We start from the raw sequence: 14,053 nt of genomic DNA, 5'->3' as shown, positions 1-14,053 counted from the left end.
CAGAACAAAATACACTAACACCTACCACTCACTGCCTGCAAGTTCAGCAACCCTAATCCTAATTTGGAACTATAGACCAACTCCCACAAAGGACCCCCACTCTGCTATGGACCTGGCCAGACCCCCTCAAGACATTTCAAGAAAGTAGCCCTGACCCCAGACTTTCCTAATTGTTTTAGGCAGGTGTAGAATAGATATTCCAGGAGGGATTCAGGTGGCCCAACCACTTAGTTTTAAATAAAGCAGAATTTATTTACTCTTCGGAGGGTCAGTGTGAACTGTTGGGCCAAAAGGCCTGTTTCCACACTGTAGGGAATCTAATCTAATCTTTTAATCTTATTTGCAAGATTATTGAATGAAACACAAAAAAACAGAGAACCGAATAACTTAACCTATACAAAAACCCAACAGATTACCCCAACTTTATGATGCTGTTCCAAATACTTGCAACAACCCCCATAAATATCCCTTGGCACAAAATGTAAAATCAAACATAGGGTCTTACAGGAGAGATGTCAGACAGAGGGGGAGGATCAGCATGGACCTGCTTCTTTGGATCCAGTAACTTCACAACAAATGACTGCATTCAGTGAACAGCCAGACTACTAAAAACCAAACCAAACCAGAGAAAAGCTGAGCTGGGAGAAGTAGCCACACCCCTTTCATTGTATAACTGTCTTTTTTAAAACTTGAAAGGCAGTATCTGTTAGCTACAACCAAATTGGCCCAAAAACCCTTCAAACCTAGAACTTTCAGAATCACTGCTTTTACAACCTCTCTGAAAAAAAAAGCCAAGGACAGTGTAGTGTTGTTAAAGTGGCAGCATCGTCACAAATGAGAAGTTAAAGGTTTATTAAAGTTCCCTGACATCTCAGTGGACAAATTGTAATCTGTGATCTAACACGAATACAGGTGGTTAGCTGAATTTAAATTCAATGAAGTTACCCTCAGGTGTAATTTCCCTGAAAATTATCATCAATTCGGATAATCTGGTTCACTATTGCCCTACATGGAGAAGGAAATCTGCTATACTTACCTGGTTTGGCCTACTATTTGCTGAAATGGCTGAGCAAGGTACTCAATTCAGGGGGAATTGGGATAAGCAAAAAATGCTTGCCTTGTTTGTGATATCCATATCCCATGAAAGAAAATTTCTCAGGTGTTTAATTTGTTCATTTATTTTATCTGTTTCTTTCTCTCTATATGTAAGCATTTGAAAATTATCACCTCTTTCTTTCAATATATTCACCATTACAGAATCATAGAATCCCTCCAGTGTAGAAATAGGCCATTCTACCTATTGAGCCCACTCAGCCCCTCTGAAGAGTACCCCACCCCAGACTGATCCCTACCCTATCTCTGTAGCCCTGCATTTACCATAGCTAATTTACCTAAACAACATATCTTTCGACTGTGGTGGAAACTAGAGCACCTGGAGGAAACCTTACGTTGACACGGGGAAAATGTGCAAATTCCACACAGAACTGCATCTGAGGGTCCAATCAAATCCAAGTACTTGGTGCTGTGAGGCAGCAGTGCTAACCACTGAGCCACCATGCCATCCGAGTGAAAAATCATGATGAGAGAAAAATGTTGTATATTTCACAATGGCAGTGCAAGACCAATTAATGAGAATTACTGCAAGCAAACATCCTCTACTACATATTAAAAGAAACCTGACTCTACCAACTGCATTATTTCTCATGATATTTATGAGATAAAATGAGCCAAGAAATATTCTTCCAAGGTGCACACATGTGCAATAACACAGAGGGTGCTGCATGGGCTGTTCACAAATCACCCTGCCCAATCAATCTTTTTATCATGCTCTGGAATGAACAGATTACACATGACAAAAAAAAAATAGGAAAAATTGCAACCAAGTATTTTGCCCATAATCATCTTTAAGTGTTAATCAGGGAAAAGAGAAAGAAGAGACTTCTCAGTTGCAAAAAACTGTGCTTTTCAAAAACAGTGCTTTGGGACATCATTAACTTGGTATACACAATGAGCATGCCATGTAGATCCAAATAAATCACTACTTTACCAGCTTCATCAGTTTCAAACTAATGGCACAACTGTGCACTTTGTTCTACCAGGTGGCTTCATCTTAAGGAAGGGTGAAAATTATGTTATTAGTTCACCTGTCTGCCATGCTAACTAATGACAATGTGGATGTGTTACAAGGCCATTAGGCATTTTGACTTTCCCGTAATGAGCCATGTGTAGTGACAAATTAGACTTGAGCAGAAATTTTTTGACCAGCTTAAAAAGCTCTCCAGAGAAGAGGAACAGGTGTCAAACTCTGCAGAAGACATTAACACTGCCCAGAGAGCAGTAAAAACAATACGAGAGAGAAAAATCAATGGACAGTTGTTTTAATAACAATGTCATCTTTGCTGTGTTAAGAGGTAAAGAATGATCACAGACTACATGGGATTATTGAAGGATTCTTCAAGGCAAATTCAAGTGAAATCTCAGGTTTTAGCAGAAATATTAAATGGCTGAGAAATATGAAATGAATGGAAAATCGATGTAGCCTAGACCCTGCCCCCTACTGGAAGTCTGATGAAGTTGAGGCAATGCTGCATCAGGCAGTTGTAAGGAAGGTAACCCTACTTACCTCTCAAAGGTATAATTCCTATATCACAAAATTGCAACTGAGCCAGGAAGGTACTGGAGGAAAGCTTAAGGCTATCATCAATTGATAATGCCATCCATTGTACCAGAACTTTGGCAATATATGCAAGTTGCAAATGTTCTTGCAGTTTCCCAAGGTGATTCTTGAATGAGGGAAGTGAAGTGAGTTGAGGATCAAGGAAGGATAGCAAATCTGACATGGGATATTTAAAGGGCAGTGGCTTCACAGAAAGTGATGCAGGGGAGACTGCACACAAGGAGGGTGAACTGAACACAAACTGATGCTGAATGAAGTTGGCTAGCATTTCTTCACTTTAAACTCTGCCCATGGTAGCAACCTTAGTGAGATACTGCTACATTGTCAAGCCTTTGCTGATGGATGACCTCAGAATGCCACTCTTGCCATTTAATGGGGCTGTCTTATGAGGACGTGGTGATTTGGATCTGTATGCATTGGAGCTTAGAAGAAAGGTACATGATTTTATTGAAACATATAAGATCAAAGAGTGATTAACAGAGTAACTGAAGTAACCTTCTTCGCTGTCCACTACAACTCCAATTTTGGTGTCATCTGCAAAATTACTAACTATGCCTCTTATGCCCACATCCAAAACATTTATATAAATGACGAAAAGTAGTGGACCCAGCACCGATCCTTGTGGTACTCCACTAGTCACAGGCTTCCAGTCTGAAAAAAAACCCTCCACCACCACCCTCTGTGTTCTACCTTTGAGCCAGTTCTGTATTCAATTGGTTAGTTCTCCCTGTATTCCGTGAGATCTAACCTTGCTAATCAGTCTCCCATGGGGAACCTTATCGAACGCCTTACTGAAGTCCATATAGATCACAACTACCGCTCTGCCCTCATCAATCCTTTTTGTTACTTCTTCAAAAAACTCAATCAAGTTTGTGAGACATGATTTCCCATGCACAAAGCCATGTTGACTATCCCTAATCAGTCCTTGCCTTTCCAAATACATGTGCATCCTGTCCCTCAGGATTCCCTCCAATAACTTGCCCACCTCTGACGTCAGGCTCACTGGTCTGTAGTTCCCTGGCTTGTCCTTACCACCTCTCTTAAACGGTGGCACCATATTAGCCAACCTTCAGTCTTCCAGCACCTCACCTGTGACTATCGATGATACAAATATTTCAGTTAGAGGTGCAGCAATCACTTCCCTAGTTTCCCACAGAGTTCTAGGGTACACCTGATCAGTTCCTGGGGATTTATCCACCTTTATGAATTTCAAGACATCAAGGACCTCGGAAAATTCCCCTCAAAGCCTCTGTTTGCTCTAAAGAATTCTCCTGTTGCAGTTTAGCTTAATGTTGCTTTATGTGTGACATTAAACCATGTAGCAGTTTGCATAACTGATTATAAATACTGCATATGAAGTCAGTAATGGAGGGATGGATGGAGGTACTGGCTTTGCACCACTCGTCACTGAAAACATTTGACTCTGTTCTCAAGTGTTCGAGTTGCTTGATGGCACAAACCTCTCTATTTGGCTCTGATGGGTGTCATATTTTCCTATGCATGTAGGTACAGCTTTCAAGTTCCAGGTTTGAATTTCAGATTGTCCTTATAGAAGATTATGATTAGATTACCTACAGTGTGGAAACAGGCCCTTCGGCCCAACAAGTCCACACTGACCCTCTGAAGAGTAACCCATCCTCCTCTGACTAATGCACCTAACACTATGGACAATTTAGCATGGCCAATCCACCTGCCCTGCACATCTTTGGACGTAGACACGGGGACAATGTGCAAACTCCACACAGATAGTAGCCCATGGCTGGAATCGAACCTAGGACCCTAGTGCTGTGAGGCAGCAGTGCTAACCACTGAGCTACCGTGCTGCCCATATATATCTGTGCACTAATACTCTGACAAAACCAGACTTTCAAATCTTGTCTTAAGTAACAAAGGGAAAGGAAATGGCATCTTTGCCATATCTGGAACTACCTGGGATTACTCTTTTTATCCTTCTTCTGAAAAGATACACGCATGAACAAGAGACTTTCTATAGTTGCTGTTTGTTACGGTGGTAAGTGGGCGGGGCACTTCAGGACCAGCCAAATAAGCTGAAAGGGAACTGGATCCCAATTGGGTGAAGGTTGGTGAAGGATGAGGCTGGGGCTACATAGGTAGTCTGGAGGTGTAGTTTGGGGGGGTGGGGGTGTGAGCTAAGATGGTTCAGTTTTATAGCTCCTCAGGATTTAGATCAAGTATTTAATACTCCAAATTTCCGAGGTAATTAGTTTACTTAATTTTATTGGAACCCCCCAAAATATTTGCTTCAAGTGGATACTTTCACAGGTTCCTGGCATAGAAAACTTGTCCAGCAGAAGATTCAATTTGCCGACAATTTCCTTGGCTGTGATGGGAATTCCCCATGTGCATCTTCTATCAATACTGAATAACAACGGTCTGGCCAAGAGAAAATCTCAGGCTTCATTTTTTTTTTGATTTTGTAAACAATTAGTAAAGAGAACAGAAAACAATTTACAATTTTATCTAATATTTATTTTGTTATTTAAAAAAGATTTTCTTCTATAAATTTATATTTTTCAATTACTGCAATTTATAGTTTTGCCTGAACTACCTAATCTAATTTTAAAAAACAATGATAATGTGATCAGTCTCCAAAAATTACTTCCAATGTATAACTCAGTGAAAAGGACATTGGTTACTCTGTTACATTTCAACCTATTTACTCCATGTACATGTTTTATACGCATGAGTCTATTTTCCAAAATTGCACATGAGTATGAATTGAGACTAAAGGAAAATGTCATAATTGCAACAAAAGCAATGTCTGTAATCAAATTCTTAAAAAAAGTGATAATTTGAACACATCTTCTTTGTTGCCTGACTTATTTCAAACTTTGAGCTAGGTTTTGAAAGTTATTTAAATTGACTATGGAACTTCGGTTGTAAAAGAGCCTTGTATCTTAGTTTTTAATCATCACAAGCTAATCTTAACAGTCATCTCTGAGCAGAGTATATAAACCTTGGGTTGCAAGAGACAACACTACAATCCACCCACTACATATTAGCAAACTGATATTGGAAGATGAATACTTCTTCTAATTGGCTAGTCTTGCCAGAAAACCTGACTGAATAAAATTTATTCTGCACACAAAGGGATTTAAGTGTAGTGTCTATTTTCAATCGACTTTCAGTGAAGCTGCATTCTATCAAATAAATCAAGCAAGAAAAATGAATAGGTGGGCTAGGGGCCCATCTGGTTTTTTGCTATCATTAATGTGGATGAGAATGATTATATTCACTATCTTGCCAAGTCTTCTGCTAATGAGAAACGTGTTGGTTTCTAAGAAGCATCTGGTTAACAGAATATATATCTCTGAGATAGAACATGGCTGTAAGTATCCTTTATTGAATCCCAGGGGTGTAAATAAATAAGCCAACCAATTTCATAACCACAAAACATTTAATCTATGTCAAAGAGCTACCCACCTCATTGACTATAGTGAACCTTTGGAGTGTGTGCGCATTTTTGTTCCATTTCAAATAGCTGCTATGCTGGAAACAGAAGCCAAGAGGGATTAATGCCATCGTCTAACCACTACAATCCTTGTACAATCTCAGTGATGGACTTAGAGTTTACTGTCAGTGAATTCAGTTGTTGTCTTGTGTCTGATGGTATTTGTTTGACCTTTTGAAAATGAAATGAAAGATCTTTGCAAAGCCAAACCTAATTATTTCTTAATCCCTTCTGCTTTCTGTGTCTTCCACATTTTGTTTAGTTATGTGACTTCAATATTTTTATATAAAAAAATTTCTCATGATTCATCCTGTAATTTTTACCGGACTTTGCATGGTAACAAGTAATGTTAGTGTATCATAAAGGAATCAGTGACTTAGGTAGGAAAATTATTGTTTTTATTTTTCGCCTTTTCCAGTAATTACAATATCATTTGGAAGTCATCGTGTGGGAACTTTGGGGAAATTTTAACAAAGATGGGGCAGATTGGGATAGGGCCAGCAGTTAAAGTCAGAGACATCTTTATCTTGACGCAGACCTGTCTCCAACTGGTCCATTTTTACCATTTACTGGAGCATTAAATATGATAAAAGCATTGACATTCAATGACATTACCATCGCAGAATACACAACTTCAACAACCTGGGGGTTCACATTGACCAGGAACTAACCTGGTCTACTGACATAAACACAGTGGCTAAAAGAACAGGCTAGAGGCTAGGAATCTTGCAGAGGGTAACTCAACTCCTGACTCCCCAACGCCTGTCCACCAAGGTGCTAGTCAGGAGTGAGACGGAATACCCCCTACTTGCTGGATCAGTACAAGAACACTCAAGCAGCTTGACACCATCTAGGACCAAGCAGTCAGCCTGACTGTCACTACATCCACAAGAGCTGAGTCCCACCACAACTGATACTCAGTAGCAACAGTGTACCATTGACAAGATGCACCACAGAAAATCACTGAGGATCCTTAGACAGCATCTTCCAAACCACTGACCACAACCATCAAGAAGGTCAAGGGCAAAAGATATGTGGCAACAACACCACCTGCAAGTTCCCCTCTAAGTCACTTACAATCCCGATTTGGAAATATATTGCCATTCCTTCAGTGGTGCTGGGTCAAACCTGGAACTTGTTCCCTAATGATATTGTGGATGTGCCTGAACCAAAAGGACTGGAGCATTTTAAGAAGAGGTTAGTATTTTCAGGATGCAGGAGCAGAGCATGCAAATTGTCGGGCAGGTGAATATTGTTGAGGAATTGAGAGGAAGAGGATGAGCATTGTTGGGGATGCATGGGACAAGGGTGAGCTTAGTTGAAATGCAGGAGAACTGTGTTGCGGGTGACAAGATCGAGGTTGGAGTCATGATAGAGGTTGACCTGTGTTGGGAATGAGGAGGAGCATGCTGCTTGATAAGGGTTGCTGGGAGAGTGAGCATTGTTGGGGGATAAGCAGCATGGTGTTTGTAGGTGGGCAAAGGAGCTGTGTTGGGAGGGCAAACATTGTCAGACTAGGGTATTAAGCTGTATTGGAGAGGGCAGTGACATTTGAAAACTGCAAGTCATCAAACTGAATGCAAAGTTTAAAGGGATACATTAGCACAAGAAAGTGAACGCCGCTTCACTTTAATTATTCTTATTAATGGATCTGGAACTATAGATTCAAATGCTTCAGCATAGAAAGATAAAGGTGCTGTATAACTCAGAGTTAGGGGCATGATTCCTGCTTCTCGGGAAGATCTAGGCTATTATATTTTTAATCTAGTTAATTTGGATTAATTGGGAGCATGTTCCTGTGTTATGTTCCAATTTCAGAAAGAATTCATTGAATAACTTGTATTCCATTGATGTTAACCTTATTTTCCTTAATTGCTACATCAATATTTCATTGATATTACCAACTCCCCGGTGATGCTAACAAAATAATTTTTCAAATTAAACAGCAAATATTCACCCAAAATAATGTGTGTTAGAAAAGCAATCTTATAATCCCATAGATATTGATTCATTTTCATTTTACAATGCTTTTATTAAATTCTCGATCACTCCAAAGGCAATACATCACTGTCTACATTTGTTGAATGAGATAGATTCCTGCAACATTCATGAATTATAAACCTCAAGAAATTAAGAATTTTTCCATTAGCATTCAAGTATACTCCACTGGTGAGATTTTCTCCCTACATCTGTTTTTTAACCACGTTAGGTTATTTAATTAATAAATGGATGCGCTCATTAAATGATAAGATTGTGTATGTAATAAATATGCTCACATCAAGCTCCAGTATCAAGTCTGGTTAAAAAAAAACTGGTTATTTTATTAGAGGACCAATCCAATACTCTGACTAAAATTCTGGAGATCTGTTGTCCTTACATAATCTGGAGTATACATGGTTCCAGAATTACAGCAATTTGGTTATTCTAAAATGTCCTCTTAAATTGCTTTGCAAGTCACTCAATTGTATCAAACTGCTTCAAAAAAGCACAATAAAATAGAAAAAAAAACACAGCCAGATAACCTAGCATTCTCTTAGGCATCAAATTCAATACGAGAACACTAGTTAAATCTGTACATCATTCATATTTTAAGACTTGCATCAAAATTTGGAATGTAGCAGCCTGATAACCATACTCTCAAGACAGCCAAAGCTTTGTCATGATTCCCTCTTGAGCAAAGGACAGAGCGCAGCAATATTTTGTTGGGACAGAGCAGCTCTGGGAATCCTCAACATTGAGTTTGTATCCTATAAAGTCTCATGCCATAAGGTCAACAACAGCCTGGAAACCACCTGATGACCACTTAACTAATTCAGTGGCTGAGGGAAGGTATTAAGTTACTTGTTGGAAGAACAGAAGGTAGAATGAATAGGGGCCTTTCCATATCCATCACCAATAATGATTTGGTAGCTTCATTACTAAACAAACTTGCTCATTCCAGAATAATGAACCAGCACATTGCAGTTAGCAAAAGAAATACGTTCATCCACATCAATCAAGCTGGCCTCTATAATTGAGACAGTGTCTGAGACATAATGTCACAGGAGTAGTATTCCGGAAACTCAGGCGAATATAGAACAAGTGGGACAGGGGACATGGGTTAAAATCCCACACAGCAGCTAGTGGAATTTAAATTCAATCAATAAGTCTAAAATTGAAAATGGATCTTGTTCAATATTGTTCTTTAAAGAAGGGAAGCTGCTACCCTTCTTGATCCGGCCTACATGTGACTCAAGACACACAACAATATGGTGTATTCTGAAGTGCCCTCTGACACAGCTCAGTTCTAGGGCAATTAGTGATGGGTAGTAAATGCTGGTCTCACAAGTATTGCTCATATTATGTGAAAGAATGCATTTTAAAAATGTACCTGTCACTGATAGTATTTTAACATTCTTGGCAAGAGTAAGCATTGCATTACACTTGGAGAGGCAAATCCCATCTTCAGGTCATCCTGTCACTTTATCATGTGACACGACCTTTGTAGATTACTACAGCTAAGCTATCTACAGCACAGTGACCAGATCAAATCTCTGCAATGTTCCCATATCTAATAGGATAAAGGAGATTATATGAATATCTCATCAATGCTGGTGGCCCCAATATGTGTGCACAGAAGATCAAGCTGAAGGCTTCACAACATCCTCATCCAGAAGTGGAGAGCGAATGATTCATTTCGGCCTTTTCCTGAGGTTCCCCACTATCAAGACGTCAGACTTCAGCCAATTCAATTCATTCCATTATGATATAAGAAATGTCTGAGCATTTTAGATATAGAGAAAGCTATGGATCATGACAAAATCCAAACTGCAACACTGAAGACCTCTGTTCCAGAAACAGCAATAGTCCTGGTAGCTAAACTGCTCCAGTACAGCTACAACATTGGTAGCTACATAACCATTAGAAAATTGTTCAGATATGCCCTACATATAAATAAAAAAAAGTCCACTTAAGCCAATTACTGGCCTGTCAGCCTACTCTCAATAATCAGCCACAGAGCTGTTGTCCATGCTATTTATTAATGCTTATTCACCAGCAATTATTTATTTATTCCTTATTTGCAATTTCTTCTCTGAGCTGGAGAATTAAATGGATTTTATCATATTTGAAGTTTACTGAATGATTTTAAACCAACTGAGTAAAATAAAACCTCTCTCTAGATTGCCCTTCAGACATTACAGGCATCATGCATCAAGTTCCTTAACTATGTCAATCCACTGGGATTGAGCTAATCTAAAGGATGCATGGGAATCTATTAAAGCTGCATTATCTCCATTCAAGATCATGGCAAACGTCATCAAGCTGCACTTTGCAGATGTTGCTTGTGTATGTGCACACACAGGACTGAGCTAGAGAATATCATCGATAGATTCAGGGGGGTGTAATGGGCCTTAGGCTAACATTCAAAATACAAAGATCCCGACCATCCAGCTCCCACTGTGTAATGCTACCCCAAACCTATGAAGATGCATTGCAAGTCACTGGACAATGTGAATCAATGTGAATTTTGCTGGAAGGCAAGTGATGGGAGCTAGGAAAAAAGCTGAAGAACTTAAGTACTTTGCATCAGTCTTCACGGTGGAAGACATGGAGTATGGTAGCCATTACAAAAGCAAAAGTGCTAGAAAAGCCAGAAGGTCTAAAAATTGATAAATCTCCTGGCCTTGATAGGCTACATCCTTGGAATTCTGAGGGAGGTGGCTGATAACTAGCAGAGGCGTTGGTTGTGATCTTTCAAAAGTCACTGGAGTCAGGGAAAGTTCCAGATGATTGAAAAATCACTGTTGTAACTCCCTTGTTCAGGAATGATCAAGACAAAAGATGGAAAATTATAGGCCGATTATCCAAACCTTGGTTGTTGGTAACATTCTAGAATCCATCATTAAGGATGAGATTTCTAAATTCTTGGAAGTACAGAGTTAGATTAGAACATGCCGACATGAATTTAGTAAGGGGAGGTCGTGAATTCTTTAAGGAGGTAACAAGTAGGTTAGACTAGGGAAACCAAGTGGACTTTATCTATCTAGACTTCCAAAAGGCCTTTTGATAAGGTGCCTCATGGGAAGCTATTGAGCAAGGTGAGGGTCCATGCTGTTCAAGGTGAGCTACTGGCATGGATTGAGGATTGGCTGTCAGACAGAAGGTAGAAAGTTCAGAATGGCAGCCACTGACAAATGGTGTCCTGCAGGGTTCAGTGTTGGGGCCACAGCTGTTCACTTTATATATTAACGATCTGGTTGAAGGGACTGGGGGCATTCTGGTGAAGTTCACCGATGATACAAAGTTAGATAGACAGGCAGGTAGTACTGAGGTGGTGGGGAGGCTGCAGAAAGATTTACATAGTTTAGGAGGATGGTCCAGGAAATGGTTGATGAAGTTCAACGTGAGCAAATGCGAGGTCTTGCACTTTGGAAAAAAAAGAATACAGGGCATGGACTATTTTCTAAATGGTGAGAAAATTCATAAAGCCAAAGTATAAATGGATCTGGGATTCTCTAAAGGTTAACTTGTAGGTTGAGTCCATGATTAAGATAATGAATGTAATGTTGTAATTTATCTCTAGAGGGTTGGACTATAAAAGCAGTGATGTGCTTCTGAGACTTTATAAAGCTCTAGTCAGGCCCCATTTAGAATACTATGTCCAATTCTGGGCCTCACACCTCAGGAAGGACATACTGCACTGATTCAGGAAGAACATATGGATGATCCCTGGAATGGTAGACCTAATAAACGATGAACGGATAAGGATCCTGGGATTGTATTCATTAGAGTTTAGAAGGTTGAGGGGAGTTCTAATAGAAACTTACAGGATAATGCATGGCTTAGAAAGGGTGGACGCTGGGAAGTTGTTTCTGTTAGGCGGGGAGACTAGGACCTGTGGGCACAGCCTTAGAATTAGAGGGGGTCGATTTAGAATGGAACTAAGGAGAGAGTTCTTCAGCCAAAGAGTGGTGGGACTGTGGAATTCATTGCCATGGAGTGCAGTGGAAGCTAGGATGTTAAATGTCTTCAAGGCAGAGATTGATAAATTCTTGGTCTTGCAAGGAATTAAGGGCTATGGGGAGAGTGTAGGTAAGTGGAATTGAAATGCCCATCAACCACGATTAAATGGCAGAGTGGACTTGATGGGCCGAATGGCCTTACCTCCACTCCTATGTTTTATGGTCTTATGGTCTAAATTCCTATATTCTTGGAGCCTCCTTTCAATGAGAGTAGACATTGATGATGAAACTCAATATCACCTTCTGTGGGCCAGTGCAGCCTTTGTCTATCTTCAAAAAAGAATACTTGTTGACAAAGACCTCAAACCTGGCTCCAAACTTATGATCTAAGGTGCCACAGTGTTACCTGCCTTCCCACATGTGCCAGAGACATGGACAACATGCAACTGAAACCTCAAAAGCATTGATAAATATCACCAGCGATGCTTCCACAAAATCTTGCAAATTGAATGGCATGATAAGCTTCCCAAAGCAGTGTGTCTCTCAGGCCTAATATTGCTGCACTGGTTACAGTCTAGCAGCTGCAATGGGCAGGCCACGCTGTCCGCATTTCTGACACAATGCTTCCAAAACATGGTCTCTACTCCGAGCTCCATCATGGCAAGTGGTACCAGCAGGGACACAGGACACCCTGCAGGAACATCCTCAAAACCTGAAAAAAAATGCAACATCACCACTGACTTCCAACAATCTCTAGCACAAGACTGCCCATTTTGGAGAGGAAGTACTTGTAAAGGAGCTAACCATTTCAAGTGTCTCTGATAGGTCCAGATGAAAGCCAATTGCATACATCAGAAGCAGCAATCAATAATTGAGCATCCAGTCCCTCACTTCAGTGAATACCACCTTGCCCCCAAATGGTGGGATTTGTAGATCCAGTATTGAACTATTTAGTCACCTCAGTGTACACAATACCAAATTGGAAGAAATTCATACTTGATCTTGGGGGACTGTCCAGGATGATGATTTGCTTCTATTGGGAACATTAAATGCCAAAGTCCTTTGGAGACGACTTTAAAGTTCTTCTCAACTCTACGTATTCCCAAAGGTAAAACATTCAAATATCTCTTGACTATGGATGCCTCAGCTCCATGTTCTGAGAACTTTTCTAATATTTCCCAGCGAATGTGCTGGTCACCTTGCACTAGTTTAGGTAGCCTTACAGTTTCTGGTCCCTCACAAAATTTAAACAGCCTTACCTGGATTCCCTGTGGTCAACAATGAAGTTAATTGCTTTGTTCTGCTCACAGAGCAGACCTACCTAATATCTTTTAGCTTTGCTATTTCCTAATGAGGTGCAAACCACACCAGAGTTCAAACTGCGTATGCGTATCAAAAACATCCAGATATTTTGAAACACAGAATATCCCAAAAGTTCTATATCCATGATGTTATGACATGCTGTTTGCTATTTTCAAATAGACCTTTAGATTATTTATCCCTTATTGATAAGTTCTTCTTTGAGCTGGAGAATTAAATGGGTTTTACAACCTTTGAAGTTTATGAAATGCTTTTAAACTAACTTAGTAAAGTCCAAAAATAAAAATATCTTCCAGGATTGCCCTTCAGACATTGCAGACATCATGTCTCAAGTTCTGTCACCTGCTGTTTTATGACCTTTACTTTTTAGCTTTAGTCAACAACCTTTGAAATGTAATAAACTTAAAGCTTGTCTTAACTGCATTCACTTCATTTTCTACATTCAATATGTTAAAGCCTAATACAAAAAGTTACATTTTAAAATACATGAACAATGACACAGCTGGGGGCAGTACGATGGCTCAGTGGTTAGCACTGCTGCCTCACAGCACCAGGGACCCGGGTTTGATTCCATCCTTGAGCGACTGTCTTTGTGGAGTTTGCACAATCTCCCTGTGTCTGTGTGGGTTTCCTCTGGGGCAC

At 39.9% G+C, this 14,053-nt stretch overlaps 1 protein-coding gene across 6 annotated transcripts in view; it reads right to left on the bottom strand.

The window, feature by feature from the left end:
* LOC122563199 (chemokine-like protein TAFA-5) overlaps positions 1–14,053 on the bottom strand; it is a 348,864-nt gene that overhangs the window by 97,724 nt on the left and 237,087 nt on the right. The window lies entirely within an intron of this gene.

The sequence above is a fragment of the Chiloscyllium plagiosum genome, unplaced genomic scaffold (assembly GCF_037043375.1).
Source record: "Chiloscyllium plagiosum isolate Xiang-an unplaced genomic scaffold, Cpla_swu_hap1 HiC_scaffold_26, whole genome shotgun sequence".
NCBI classification, from domain to species: domain Eukaryota; kingdom Metazoa; phylum Chordata; class Chondrichthyes; order Orectolobiformes; family Hemiscylliidae; genus Chiloscyllium; species Chiloscyllium plagiosum.
This window is presented reverse-complemented; position numbering and strand designations above follow the sequence as displayed.